Source organism: Giraffa tippelskirchi, chromosome 3 (assembly GCF_054371585.1).
Source record: "Giraffa tippelskirchi isolate mGirTip1 chromosome 3, T2T-mGirTip1v1.2.pri, whole genome shotgun sequence".
NCBI lineage: Eukaryota > Metazoa > Chordata > Mammalia > Artiodactyla > Giraffidae > Giraffa > Giraffa tippelskirchi.
In genome coordinates this window covers 186,157,724-186,171,051 of record NC_137277.1, presented here as the reverse complement: position 1 = coordinate 186,171,051, position 13,328 = coordinate 186,157,724, and the positions used below count along the sequence as shown (strand labels likewise).

The window sequence follows — 13,328 nt, the reverse complement described above, 5'->3', positions numbered from 1 at the left end:
GGAAGCCCCTTAGGGCAGGAAGCCACCTTACAATTCTCTCTCTCCTCTACTAGCAGCTAGATCAGCAGTAGCTGCCCCTCCCTCTGGTTCCACTCCACAACCACTCTCCTGAAACCCAGACACAGGACTGCAGGAGTTAAACCCGGCAACACTAAAAGTGAGGAGGAAATGAGCCTGCCACCTGACACTTTTCTGGCACAAGCTAAGCGGATTAGTTTAGGTTACAAACACAACTGCAAGATTCCACTACACTGATGAAATTACTCTTTTTCAGCAAACTAAAAATAACCTATTTATCAAATCAGGAGCATTCCTCAACTGTTTCTGCCCTGTCAGCAACCCAAAATTTCATTTTCTCAAATCCTTCATCCAGAGTGTTTTACTGGATCCGAGTCTCTCCATGTCCTCCAGCTTCCCTCTTCATCCTAACCTTGTGACTGCAGCAAGAGACCTAAACCCTTTTTCCAACTCAAGCTTTTAAAGTTTCTTTTCTAACAACAAGCATGTACAAAGCTTGTGGCCCCTTCCTTGTGTTGAACCACAAATGGACGATGGGCTGAGCTGCAGCTAAGAATAATGAAAAGCAAAGAAAAACTGAAGGACAAGACAGGGCATGATCAGGAAGTTGGTACATGCTTTTCATTCAGGCAGAGATGGAAGGAACTCCACCCACTTAGAAAAATAAAGCTTAAGGGTGAATGGTTTCCAGCACCGAGTAAGACTGTACCTTATCATCTGACAACATAGCCATCAAGCCTCCTCTGGGGACAAATGCATACCCAAAGAGCCCTGAGTATCCCACAAGAACCATTAGTCTGTCCTAGGTTGAAATGACATTTTTAGGGGAAACAAACTTCCATAACTTAAACCAAACAAGTCAGAGTTAAACTGTAGACTTTCTAGTCATAAAGTGCTGAGTCGTGGTGGTTTAGTCACTAAGTCACGTCTGGCTGTAGCCCACCAGGCTCCTCTGTCCATGGGATTTCCCCAGCAAGAATACTGAAATGGATTGCCATTTCCTTCTCCAGGGGATCTTTCCGACCCAGAAATCAAACCCGGGTCACCTGCACTGCAGGCAGATTTTTTACCACGTGAGCTATCAGGGAACTACAAAGTCCCGAGAGAGGAGCTCGAATCATCAGGAGCGCTCCTCCGCTCAGGTCCTGGGGGTAAACCAGCACTCCTTTTCCAAGTGAAAGTTGCTCAGTCGTGCCCGAATCTGCCTTTCCCTTCTCCAGGGGATCTTTCCAAACCAGGGATCGAACCCAGGTCTCCCGCATTGCGGGCGGATTCTTTACCAGCTGAGCTACAAGGGAAGCCCAAGAATATTGGAGTGGGTAGCCTATACCTTCTCCAGGGGAATCTTCCCGACCCAGGAATCAAACTGGGGTCTCCTGCATTGCAGGAGGATTCTTTACCAACTGAGCTATCAGTGAAGCCCTGATATCAGGGAAGCCTTTTCCAGAGGTGGAAACTAACATGGACTTTGAACTTCCTTATGGCCCCATGTTCCCTGCAACAGTATCAAGAGAACGCCACAATACTCGGCCACCCTCTATGGACCTAACAAAGCATCTGCTGTTGCAGAACAGTACTTTTCAAAGATCCAACTTTCAAGTCTCCTCTCCTATTTTTTTATTTTATTTATTTGTTTTTGGTTGTGTCGGGTCTCCGTTGCTGCGAGAGGGCTTTCTCTAGCTGTAGTAAGCGTGCCTGCTCCTCACCGCAGGGCTCAGGCTTCTCACTGCAGTGGCTTCCCTTGTGGAGCGCTGGCTCTAGGCACTTGGGCTTCAGCAGTTGCCCCACATAGGCTTAGTGGCTCCGCCGAGAGCACAAGCTCAGTAGCTGCGGCCTGTGAGCTCAGTTGCTCCACAGCATGTAGATCCCCCTGCATCAAGGATGGAGCTCGAGTCCCCTGCATCGGCAGGCGGATTCTTAACCACTGGACCACCAGTGAAGTCCTCTAACTCCTATTTTTAACCTTTTACTATCTCTTCCCAGGTGGCACTGGTGGTAAAGAACCCACCTGCCAATGCATAAACGTTAAGAGACGCTAGTTCGATCCCCGGGTTGGGAAGCTCCCTTGGAGGAGGGCACAGCAACCCACTCCAGTATTCTTGCCTGGAGAATCCCATGGACAGAGGAGCCATGGGGTCGCAAAGAATCAGACATGCATGCAAGCATCTCTTTAAAACAAAACAAAAACTGGCTTATCTATAAAATCCATACTCTCAGAAACATTCTTCCTGAATAAAAAAAAGAAAAAGCCTTCACTGTGGTAAAGTTCCAGTGCAGAATCCTACGCTGTGAGAGCAAACTGCAAGTTGTGGCCCTTCCAGGATTCATGAAATCAAAGAATTATCAGAGGTGGAAAGAACTTTGGGGGTTAATTATCCAGTCCTGATTTTCACTGTGCTGTGTGGCTTGTAGGATCTTAGCTCCCCAACCAGGAATGGAACCAGGACCCTCTGCAGTGGAACTGCAGAGTCCTAACTCCTGCACTGCCAGGGAATTCCCTGATTTTCATTTTAAAGATGGGAAAAATAAGGCCAGAGGAAAGGAAATGGAGGCTTGGAGCAAAGTTGAACCTAAGCCCTAGGTGTCCAGAATCCCAACTCAGGACTCTTACGCCACACCATACCTCTGCTGAAGACTGAGTTTACAGGAGTCAAGTGGCTAAGGGAAGGGAAAGAAGAAGAAGAAGGAAAAAAAAAAGGTGCCAAACAAAGAGACCAACTCAGAATTCTCCTCCTCTGCTGCTGGAGCAGGGAAATTCGTAGGGCCAGTCACTGCTCCTCCAAACGCCTTAATTTTAAGAGCTTGTCTCTTAAATATTACATTTCCATGCTCTGTGCCCAGTGCTCAGTCACGTCCAGCTCTGCAACCCTTTGGACTGAAGCCTGCCAGGCCCCTTTCTATGGGATTTCCCAGGCAAGAATACTGGAGTGGACTGCCATATCCTCTTTCAAGGGATCTTCCCAATCCAGGGATCAAACCTGCATCTCCTGCACTGTCAGGTGGATTTTTTACCACTGAGCCTCTGGGGAATTTTTACTAAAAGCAAGATATGTACTGCCATTCACATACTAATAGGGCCTCCCAATCACTGGATGGGCAAAGTCTAAAATCAACCAAGGGATTTCCCTGATGGTCCAGTGGCTAAACACTCCAATGCAGGGGAGCCACGTTCGATCCCTGGTCAGGGAACTAGATCCCATGTGCCACAACTAAAGAGCGTGCATGCTGCAATGAAGACTGATGATTCCACATGTTGCAACCAAGACCTGGCTCAGCCAGGTAAATAAATATTTTAAAAATCAACCAAATACTAGGATGGAACAACTACAAGAACCCTTAAACAGAAAAATAAAATCCTCCAGGGGAAGAGGGCACATTTTTAAAAGATGACTTCTAAAAGCCTGTAGCCAGCCAGGGTCCTCTGTCCAAGGGATTCTCCAGGCAAGAATACTGAAGTGGGTTGCCATTCCCTTCTCCAGGGAATCTTCCTGACCCAGGGAAAGAATGCAGCTCGCAGGCAGATTCTTTACCCTTTGAACTACCAGCGAAACCCTATTTATTGAGTGTCTACCATTAGACATATTAAACACTTTCTCAATAACCTCATTCTGTTTTCTCTTTCATTCAGCATTTTGCATATTAGAGATTTAAAGACCTATGAAAGAAATTTAAAAAAAAATTTAATCACAAATAAATAATTAGAGGGATTTCCCCAGTGGTTCAGCGGCTAAGAATAATCCTTGTGATGCAGGGGACATGGGTTCGATCCCTGCACAGGGAACTAAGATCCTACATGCTTCAGAGCAACTAAGCCCATGTGTCACAACTAGAGAGTCCATGCACCACAATGAAAGATCCTACATGATGCAACTAAGCCCCAATGCAACCAAATAAAATTTTAAAAACTCTAATTTTCAATTAATAGAAAATGAAAACACTATTGAGTGTAAACAAGCCTTGTTCTAAATCATATCAGTCTATATAGCCAATCAGTGTTCTCCTTGCTCAGTGGGTGCTCCTTCCCAGGGATGTGGCTGATGGGGAAAATGCAGAAAAATGTAAGCAAAGAGGAAAAGAGTTTCATTTTCTGCTCTCTCATCAACATATCTTATTATGGAAGTTATAGAATATCAGAGATTTAAGACAAGAATTAAATCAATATAAAAGGATACGGAAACTCCAGCATAAATTATGAAAAGTAATGAATCTTAACTAAGCAAGGACTTGCCAACCCACCCACTAAGCCAGAAATAAAGATGGTTCCTATCAATTAGGTAACAAACAGTAATTTTCAAATCTCAGTATGGATATGGAATTACTTGTTAAAATTGCAAATTTCCACGTACCATACACATAAATTCTGGTTAACTGGACCTGCTGTGGAGGTCCAATTTGTATTTGTCAGTTCCCATTTGTATCCTGATTCAGATGGTACAAACACTATACTTTTAAAAATACTATTGCGGGGGTGGGGGGAATTGTTAGGTCTCCTAGACACCAAAATGTACATTTTCTTAAGTGGTGCAACCTACAATACATATTCCAAAGATAGGATGCATGATTTTCAACAGAACTGAACCTGCTCCTTCCCTTCAATAGGTTCTTGAGAATAAATACAGGTTGATTTCAATCACTTAAGGTCATTCTACCTTCGACCTCCTAAAGCAACTTCTCAAGTCAGTGCTTCTTCCACTCCTTAAACCAAAGAGCCTCGCTCCTTATCTTAGAGGGTCACTCAATGGCTTCATTCTGAGACCTCTCCAGGAAGTCTTCCATGACACCCTATCTAAACCTGGGACTTCCCCACTGGTCCAGTGGCTAAGACTCTGAAATCCCACTGCACGAGGCCTTGGTTCAATCCCTGGTCAGGGAACTATATCCCACATGCCACAACTAAGATCCAGCAAAATAAATACATAAATAATAAACAAATCAATTTTAAAAGTCTCTAAGTTTAAAAAAATAGAGATCCTATCTGAAAATAGGCACCCCTTCTCTAACCTGCAACCTGTTTCTCCTGTTTTATTTCTCTTGATAGTACTTAGCATCACCTAAGATTCATTGCATTTTATATTTAACATTCATTTACACTCTCCCTCATTGGAAGGTAAGCTCTATTAGAAAAGGGGGTCCCCCTCCTCCACTGTATTCCCTGCACCAGAACAGTGCCTAGCATATAGTAGGTACTCAATAAATGTTTATAAATCACCATTTCAGAAAGCAAAGTCGGTTCTTGGTCTTTCATCCTATTCGATTTACTCACTGTCAACAGGACTTTACAGGTGATAATTCTTCTTCCTTTCGATGGTTACATCATCCAGAAAATTGAATCTAGGTGTCAGCCCAGGGAGGCTCCCCATCATGTGACTTTCACTACCCAGTGGTAATATGAGATTTTTTTCCAACTAAACTACAATAGAGTTTTCAAAGGTCTAGGCTACAAATGTTTCCAAATGACTTACACTCCATAGGAATGACCTGGCTCCTACCATGTGAGAAGTCAAACACAGTGCTAGCAAACACCAACGTGAAAGCTGCAAGTTTCAACAAAGCAGAACATAGTATGCTGGCAGCCAAAATCACCTTACTCTATTCTACATTAGGTCAGCCAAACACTTTCTGTCAAACCTCAGCTCTTACCACACATTTGTCCATTATGTGCAACAATATCCTATAAAGCACATACTTTATATGCTCTATAACATCACCCTAATCCTCAAAACAACCCTACAAAATAGGTATTATTATCCTCAATTTATAGATTAGAAAATTGATATTCCAAGAAGTTAAGCAATTTGCAACTAAAAAGTTAAGCAATTTGCAACTAATAAGTAGCAGGCTGGGATTTGAATGCAGGTCTACCTAACTTTTTACTTTATTTTATTATTTTTGGCTGTGCAGGGTCGTCGTGGCTGTGTGTGGGCTTTCTCTAGCTGCAGCAAGTGGAAGCGTAACTTCTTTACTACTGTGCACGGGCTTCTCAATGCGATGGCTTATCTTGTTATGGCTCAGAGGCCCTAGAGTGCAGGCTCAGTAGTTGTGGCCCACCGGCTTAGTTGCCCAAAGGCATGTGGGATCTTCTGGAACCAGGGATGAAACCCATAACCAAAAAGGGAAGTCCCTCTACTTGACTTTAAATTCTTGCTTTTCTCATTCTAACATTTTGATTCTTAAGCCCCACCACACCCTCCCCCCCACAGCCTACACACACTAATATCTCCCTCCCCCTGTACTAAGCCTGGCACATAAAAGACATGTGATACACATTTGCTGAATCCATGAGTGTTAAGTAGGATATTTTAATTCAAACTCAAGAAATCACCTAAGATCAAATTCTTCAGTCCTTCAGCTTTTAAAAACAAAAAAATCAAGTTCATTCAATTCCCTATGAATTATTGTAAAAAACGGAATGGAAAGTACAGCTTTTTCAGTTTAAAAAATATTGGGTTGGGGCTTCCCTGGTGGCCAAGTGGCTAAGACTTCAGGTTCCCAATGTAGGGGGCCTAGGTTTGATTCTTGGTCAAGGAACTAGATCCCACACGCCGTTACTAAAGATTCTGCATACCACAACGAAAGAGCCAACATGCTGAACAAAAATCAAAGATCCCGAGTGCTGCAAGTAAGATCCAGTGCAGCAAAGAACCTAAATAAATAAAAATATTGGATTTATTCCAAAATGGAAACTATCAAAACATAATTCATTACTATGGAGTAACGTATACAAAGCAAGTGAAATCCCAGAAGCAACGCAGTTTCCAAATTCTCTTGCCCCTCCACCTAACAATGGTGCCCTAAAATGCAAACACGATAATGCCTATAGAAACACTTCAAAAACTGTAACATGGTGCTCGCTTCGGCAGCACATATACTAAAATTGGAACGATACAGAGAAGATTAGCATGGCCCCTGCGCAAGGATGACATGCAAATTCGTGAAGCGTTCCATATTTAAAAAAAAAAAAACTGTAACATGTTCAGTTCAGTTGCTCAGTCGTGTCCGACTCTTTGCGACCCCATGGACTGCAGCATGCCAGGCCTCCCTGTTCATCACCAACTCCCGGAGTTTATTCAAACTCACGTTCATTGAGTCAGTAATGCCATCCAACCACCTCATCCTCTGTTGTCCCCTTCTCCTCCTGCCTTCAGTCTTCTCCATCTTTGGCTGCAAAGAATGTAATCAATCAGATTTCCGTATTGACCATCTGGTGATGTCCATGTGGAGTCTTCTCTTGTGTTGTTGGAAGAGGGTGTTTACTAGTTCGTTCTCTTGGCAAAACTCTCCTAGCCTTTGCCCTGCTTCATATTATGTTATACATAGATAATTACTAGTACAATTTGAACCTGATGACAGGCTAAACACCTGATATAAGTAAGACTATTAACCGATAAGGCCAGCATTATTAAAAGTCCCACTATAGCTGGAGCGTGGAAAGAGGTAAATGTCCTAAACTCCAACTAGTTTATCCTTAATAAAGAAAGGATATGGCTTACCCATTATTAATCTTTTTATGTCTAAGTCTTGGGCTTCCCTGGTGGCTCAGACAGTAAAGAATCTGCCTTCAATGCAGGAGACCGGGTTCAATCCCTGGGGTTGGGCAGATCCTCTGGAGAAGGGACTGTCCACCCACTCCAGCATTCTTGCCTGGAGAATTCCATGGACAGAGGAGCCTGGTGGGCTACAGTCCATGGGGTCACAAAGAGTTGGACATGACTGAGCAACTAACTCTTTCATGGCTTACTCATTATCAATCTTTTTATGTCTACGTCTTATCTCTTCAACTGCCATTTTAATAAAAGAAAACTAGGATGTGAACATCAATATCTTGCTATGTTTTGAGAAGGACCAACAATGACCTCATTAAAATGCATGGAGGGTAGGGGAGAGACAGGCTCCCCTATATCCAAATCATAATTCCCTCCTTCAGGATAAGGAACAACAGTTGTCAGATCTATAAAATGGGGTGAAAAAGAGTCCAGATGATTTCTTCCAGCTATGAAAGGTATAATTCTTAGGAAAGCCAATAGAAAATACATAAGACTCTCAATAATATTAAATAAGAGACTATAGCAATGGTCCTAATTAATGCCTTAAAGTGCATTTACCAATGACATCATTGCAATTGGTAAGGAATGATAAATGTCTTTTTAAAGCCCGTGGGGCTTGGGTAGGAGATATGGGGAGAGGGACAAGGAAAAGGGGAGGCAGAGGGAAGGAATCAATTAGTTAAGGAGCTATTGGGACTGCATGTTTGTTACACATGGTTGTATTTTTTTAATATTTATTTGGCTGTGCTGAGTCTTCAGTTGCAGCACGTGGGATTTCGTTGTGTCATTCGGGATCTTCCATTGCAGCGCACGGACTCTCTAGTTGTGTCACGTGGGCTTACTTGTATGTGGGTTCTTAATTCCCAACCAGGGTTTGAACCTGTGTCCCTTGCATTGCAAGGCAGATTCTTAACTACTGGACCACCAGAGACGCCCCTGTGATTGTATTTTAAATAATGAACAAGATAAAGAAAGTCTCCTCATTAGGCTCACCATTCTCTTATTTTCAGCCCCTTAAATGTTAACAACCATTGCTCTATGAAGATCCAGAATATAAAGATAACAAGGAGATTTGGAATCTTGCAACATATTTTTACATCAGCATAGCCTTCTTATAGTTTCAACATTTCCCCCACTCCATCACTCAATAAAATCCTATAACTAACTATTCAGCACCTACTAGTGATACAAATTCCACTCCATCAAACTTGCCTAAGGAAATAAGATCATTTAAAAGTATTTTTTTCCTGGTTCATTCATTTTCTGCATGTTTCTCTATCTATGTACCAGAATCACAACTCAATTTTATATCTACAAGTGATCGCGGCTGTTACAATTTTACAGAATACAAGTGCACACAGCAGACCACAAATATTAGTTGAATAAACAGCATACAAGGGACTAATACACAAATCAGATTTGTGAGGTGCGCCCACTACAACAACAGATCACAGTCTGAATGCCTTAGTCTGTTACGCCAGGCTTTAAGCATTCTGGCCATTACCTTTTACCAATTATCCAAAGAAGGGCAATGACAAAGAATGTTCAAATTACCATACAATTGTGCACTTATTTTACATGCTAGCAAGGTAATGCTCAAAATCCTTCAAGCTAGGCTTCAACAGTACATGAACCGAGAACTTTACAGATGTGAAAGAAGGATTCAGAAAATGTAGAGGAAGGAATCAGAGATCAAATTGCCAACATTCACTGGATCACAGAGAGAGCAAGGGAATTCCAGAAAAATATCTACTTCTGCTTCGTTGACTACACTAAAGCCTTTGACTGTGTGGATTACAACTAGAAAACTCTTAACGAGATGGGAATACCAGACCACCTTACCTGTCTCCTGAGAAACCTGTATGCAGGTCAAGAAGCAACAGTTAGAACCAGATATGGAACAATCTTATGTGAAAGTCACAACAGACTGGTTCAAAATTGGGAAAGTAGTATCTCAAGGCTGTATATTGTCATCCTGCTTAAAGGCAGAGGACATCATATGAAATGCCGGGCTGGACAAATCACTAGCTGGAATCAAGAATGGCAGGAGAACCTCAGATATGCAGATGATACCACTCTAATGGCAGAAAGCAAAGAGGAACTAAAAAGCCTCTTGATGAGGATGAAAGAGGAGAGTGAAAAAGCTGGCTTAAAACTCACTCAACATTCAAAAAACGAAGATGGGGGCTTTCCTGATGGCTCAGTGGTAAAGAATCTGTCTGCTGCATTAGCAGACAGAGGTTCAATCCCTGATCTGGGAAGATCCCACATGCCGCAACTATTAAGCCTGTGCTCTAGAGCCTCGGAGCCAAAACTACAAGAGAAGCCACTGTCATGGAAGCCCGCTCACTAGAGAAAAGTCTGTGCAGCAACAAAATGACCCAGCACAGCCAAAATAAATGAATAAAATTCAAAAAACAAAAACAAAACGAAGATCATGGCATGCGGTCCCATCAATTCATGGCAAATATAAGGGAGAAAAGAGGCAGCAGTGGCAGGTTTTATTGTCTTGGGCTTCAAAATCACTGCAGATGGTGACTGCAGCCATGAAATTAAAAGATGCTCGCCCCCTGGAAGAAAAACTATGATAAACCTACGCAGTGTATTAAAAAGCAGAGACATCACTTTACCAACAAAGGTCTGCATAGTCAAAGCTATGGTTTTTCCAGCAGTCATGATTAAAGATTAGGACTATGCATCAATGTACACCTGAAATATGTAACAAATATCCCAGTTCTATTTGATACTACAAATTATTTGGGTTTCCCTGGTGGCTCAGACGGTAAAGAATTTGCCTGCATTGCTGGAGACCAGGTTTCGATCCCTGGGAAAGATCCAAATTAATTAGGAATCAGAATTCAGAGGCAAATTATTGTAGCCCTTAGTTGAAATACTAACAAATTCCTGATACTACATCTTAACCAAATTCCAATTTAATTATCCACGACAAAGTTAATATACTAGAAACAGTAGTGAACTGAGTCCAGGACACCTCAATTCTCATCTCAGTTCAGCCACTAACTAATCAAACATCCTGAGCCAGGATCATAGTAAATGGCCAGCAAATGAGATGTTAAATCTATAAACCTAACTTTTTTGAACCTCTAATTCATTTGTAATAGGGAACACTGGATTAAAATATCTCTGAAGGTCTCTTTTAAGCTATAAATTCTTTAACAAAACCCAGTTTTATTAATATGACTGGAGGTGGTCAGAATTAATTACGACTAATTTTAAAGAAAAAGAGTCCTTGATCAAAGAGAAAAAAGTTTTCCAGCAAAAGTAACAACATGAAGAGTTATGTGTTAACAAATGAGATAGAGGGAGATCAAGACAGTGGAAGAGGACAATGTGGGGCTCATCTCCCCCCAGGAAAACATGAAAAATACACCTAACTGTGAAGCAAGTCTCACTGAAAACACACTGGTAACTGGCAGAAAGCAACTATTACCACAATAAATAGTGAAGTGATAAACATGAAGATATAAAATATGACATTAAAAACATAAAACACAGGAGAGGGAGGTAAAAATTTGTAGATCTTTTTAAGAACAAGTAAGATGGAATATAGTTTGACTTACAATGCATGTGTTCCCAAGGACCTTATCAACTCAAACAACTTCAGTGGTGACCTTAATAACTATCATCTAATCCAAAAGACTTCACAGATGAGAAAACTGAAACCCAGAAAAACTGCATGATGTGCTCAAGGTCATATTATCTGGGTGTGGCAATACCAAGACTAAAACCCAAATTTCCCCAGTTCCCAGTCAAATGCTATCTTTCCTGTAACCCAAGGCTTCTAGAACTGCCTAACTGCAGTGCTACCTGTAGTATGGCAACCACTTCAATCAACACATGCTCTTTCAGGACCTCTAGTTCTACTATATCATATGTATGTATGAGATGGGCAAAGAATTCAAGGCAAATAAATCCAAAAACTCACAGAGAATACTTGCAAATATGTGATAAGACACTAGCACCCAAAGTATAGAAAGAACTCTTATAATTCAACAATTAAAAGACAATAAATTTTAAAAACGAGCAAAGGATTTGCACAGGCATTTCTCCAAAGAAGATACATAAATGGCCAATAAACATATGAAAAGATGTTCCAACATCATTAGTCATTAGGGAAATGCAAATCAAAATCACAATGAGATACCACTTTACACCCACTAATATAGCTATAAGCAATCAAAAAGGAGGACAATAACAAGTCTTGCGAGAATGTGGAGAAACTGGAACCCCTGTACATTATTGGTGGGAATGCAAAATGGTGCAGGTGCTGTGAAAAGAGTTTAGTAGCTCCGCAGAAAGTTAACTGTTACCATATGGTCCAGCAATTCTATACTAGGTATATACTGAAAAGACAACTTACATCCATACAAAAGTTAAAGCAATCCAAATGTCTATTAACTGATGAACGGATAAGCAAAATGTGGTATATTATACAACAGGATACTGCTGCTCCTGCTGCTAAGTCGCTTCAGTAGTATCTGACTCTGTGTGACCCCATAGACGGCAGCCTACCAGGCTCCCCCGTCCCTGGGATTCTCCAGGCAAGAACACTGGAGCGGGTTGCCATTTCCTTCTCCAATGCATGAAAGTGAAAAGTGAAAGCGAAGACGCTCAGTTGTGTCCGACTGTTAACAACCCTATGGACCACAGCCCACCAGGCTCCTCCATCCACGGGATTGTCCGGGCAACAGTACTGGAATGGGGTGCCATTGCCTTCTCCGACAATAGGATACTATTCAGCCCTAAAAATGAATGAAGCACTGATACATGCTGTAATACAGATGAATCTTCAAAACACTGTGATAGGTGAAAAGAAGCCAGACAAACAAAGTCTACAGGTTGTATGTTTTCATTTGTATGGAATGTCCAGAATAGGTAAATCCATAAAGATAAAAAGTACATTATGGCTGCGAGAGACTGGAGGTAGAAAAGAATGGACAATGACTGCTAATGGGCATGGGGCTTCTTTTTGGAGTGGTGAAAATATTCTGAAATTAGATAGTGACGATGACTGCACGAACTCTGTAAATATACTTTTTTTAAAAAAATGAATTGCATGCCTTCAAATGGTGAATTTTATGGTATGTGAATCAAATCAATATGTTTTTGTTTGTTTTGTTTTAAAACACACAGAGAGACATCAAAGTGAAATCCCTACTCATTCCCTCTTGGGTTGTGAAAAGAAAAATACCAACACAAGGTTAATGCATCAGTCTCAGCAGTTATTGAGCAAGGCATGTGCTGTAAAAGTGGGAATTCAGGGGCTTCCCTGGTGGCTCAGTGGTAAAGAATCCACCCACCAATGTAGGAGACTGGAGTTCGATCCCCGATCCAGAAAGATCCCAGATGCCACGGAGCAACTCAGCCCATTGGCCACAACTACTGAGCCTCTGTGCTAGAGCCCAAGAACCACAATTCTTGAGCCCACTTGCCACAACTACTGAAGCTCAGTGCCCTCAAGCCTGTGCTTTGCAACAAAAGAAGCCACTGCAATAAGAAGCCTGAGCAATGCAATTAAGAAGACCAGTCCCCGCTCACTGCAACGAGAAAAGCCCATGTAGCAACAAAGATCCAGCAAAGCCAAAAATAAATAAATTTTTTTAATTATTTTTTTCTAAAAGGTGGAAATTCAGAAATATTCTGTTCTCAGGATATTCATAAGACTGTAAGTATACAAAGGTAAGCGAATAATTACAACACAATGTGATACAAACACAACAAAAGGTGAAAAAAGTACAGAAGATG

At 41.6% G+C, this 13,328-nt stretch overlaps 1 protein-coding gene and 1 non-coding gene across 17 annotated transcripts in view; one reads left to right on the top strand and one right to left on the bottom strand.

Moving 5' to 3' along the window:
• LUZP1 (leucine zipper protein 1) overlaps positions 1-13,328 on the bottom strand; it is a 91,385-nt gene that overhangs the window by 52,068 nt on the left and 25,989 nt on the right. For 4 of the 16 annotated variants that reach the window (XM_081574532.1, XM_081574525.1, XM_081574526.1 and 1 more), the window contains exon 2: positions 7,096-7,179. The exons of the other annotated variants lie outside the window; for them this stretch is intronic. The gene's annotated coding sequence lies outside the window, so the exon portion shown is untranslated. The remainder of the gene's footprint in view (positions 1-7,095; positions 7,180-13,328) is intronic. 16 annotated transcript variants of the gene reach the window in all.
• Positions 6,863-6,969, top strand: LOC145543856 (U6 spliceosomal RNA). The gene has a single exon (XR_014081104.1). It is a non-coding gene; the product is annotated as a U6 spliceosomal RNA (small nuclear RNA).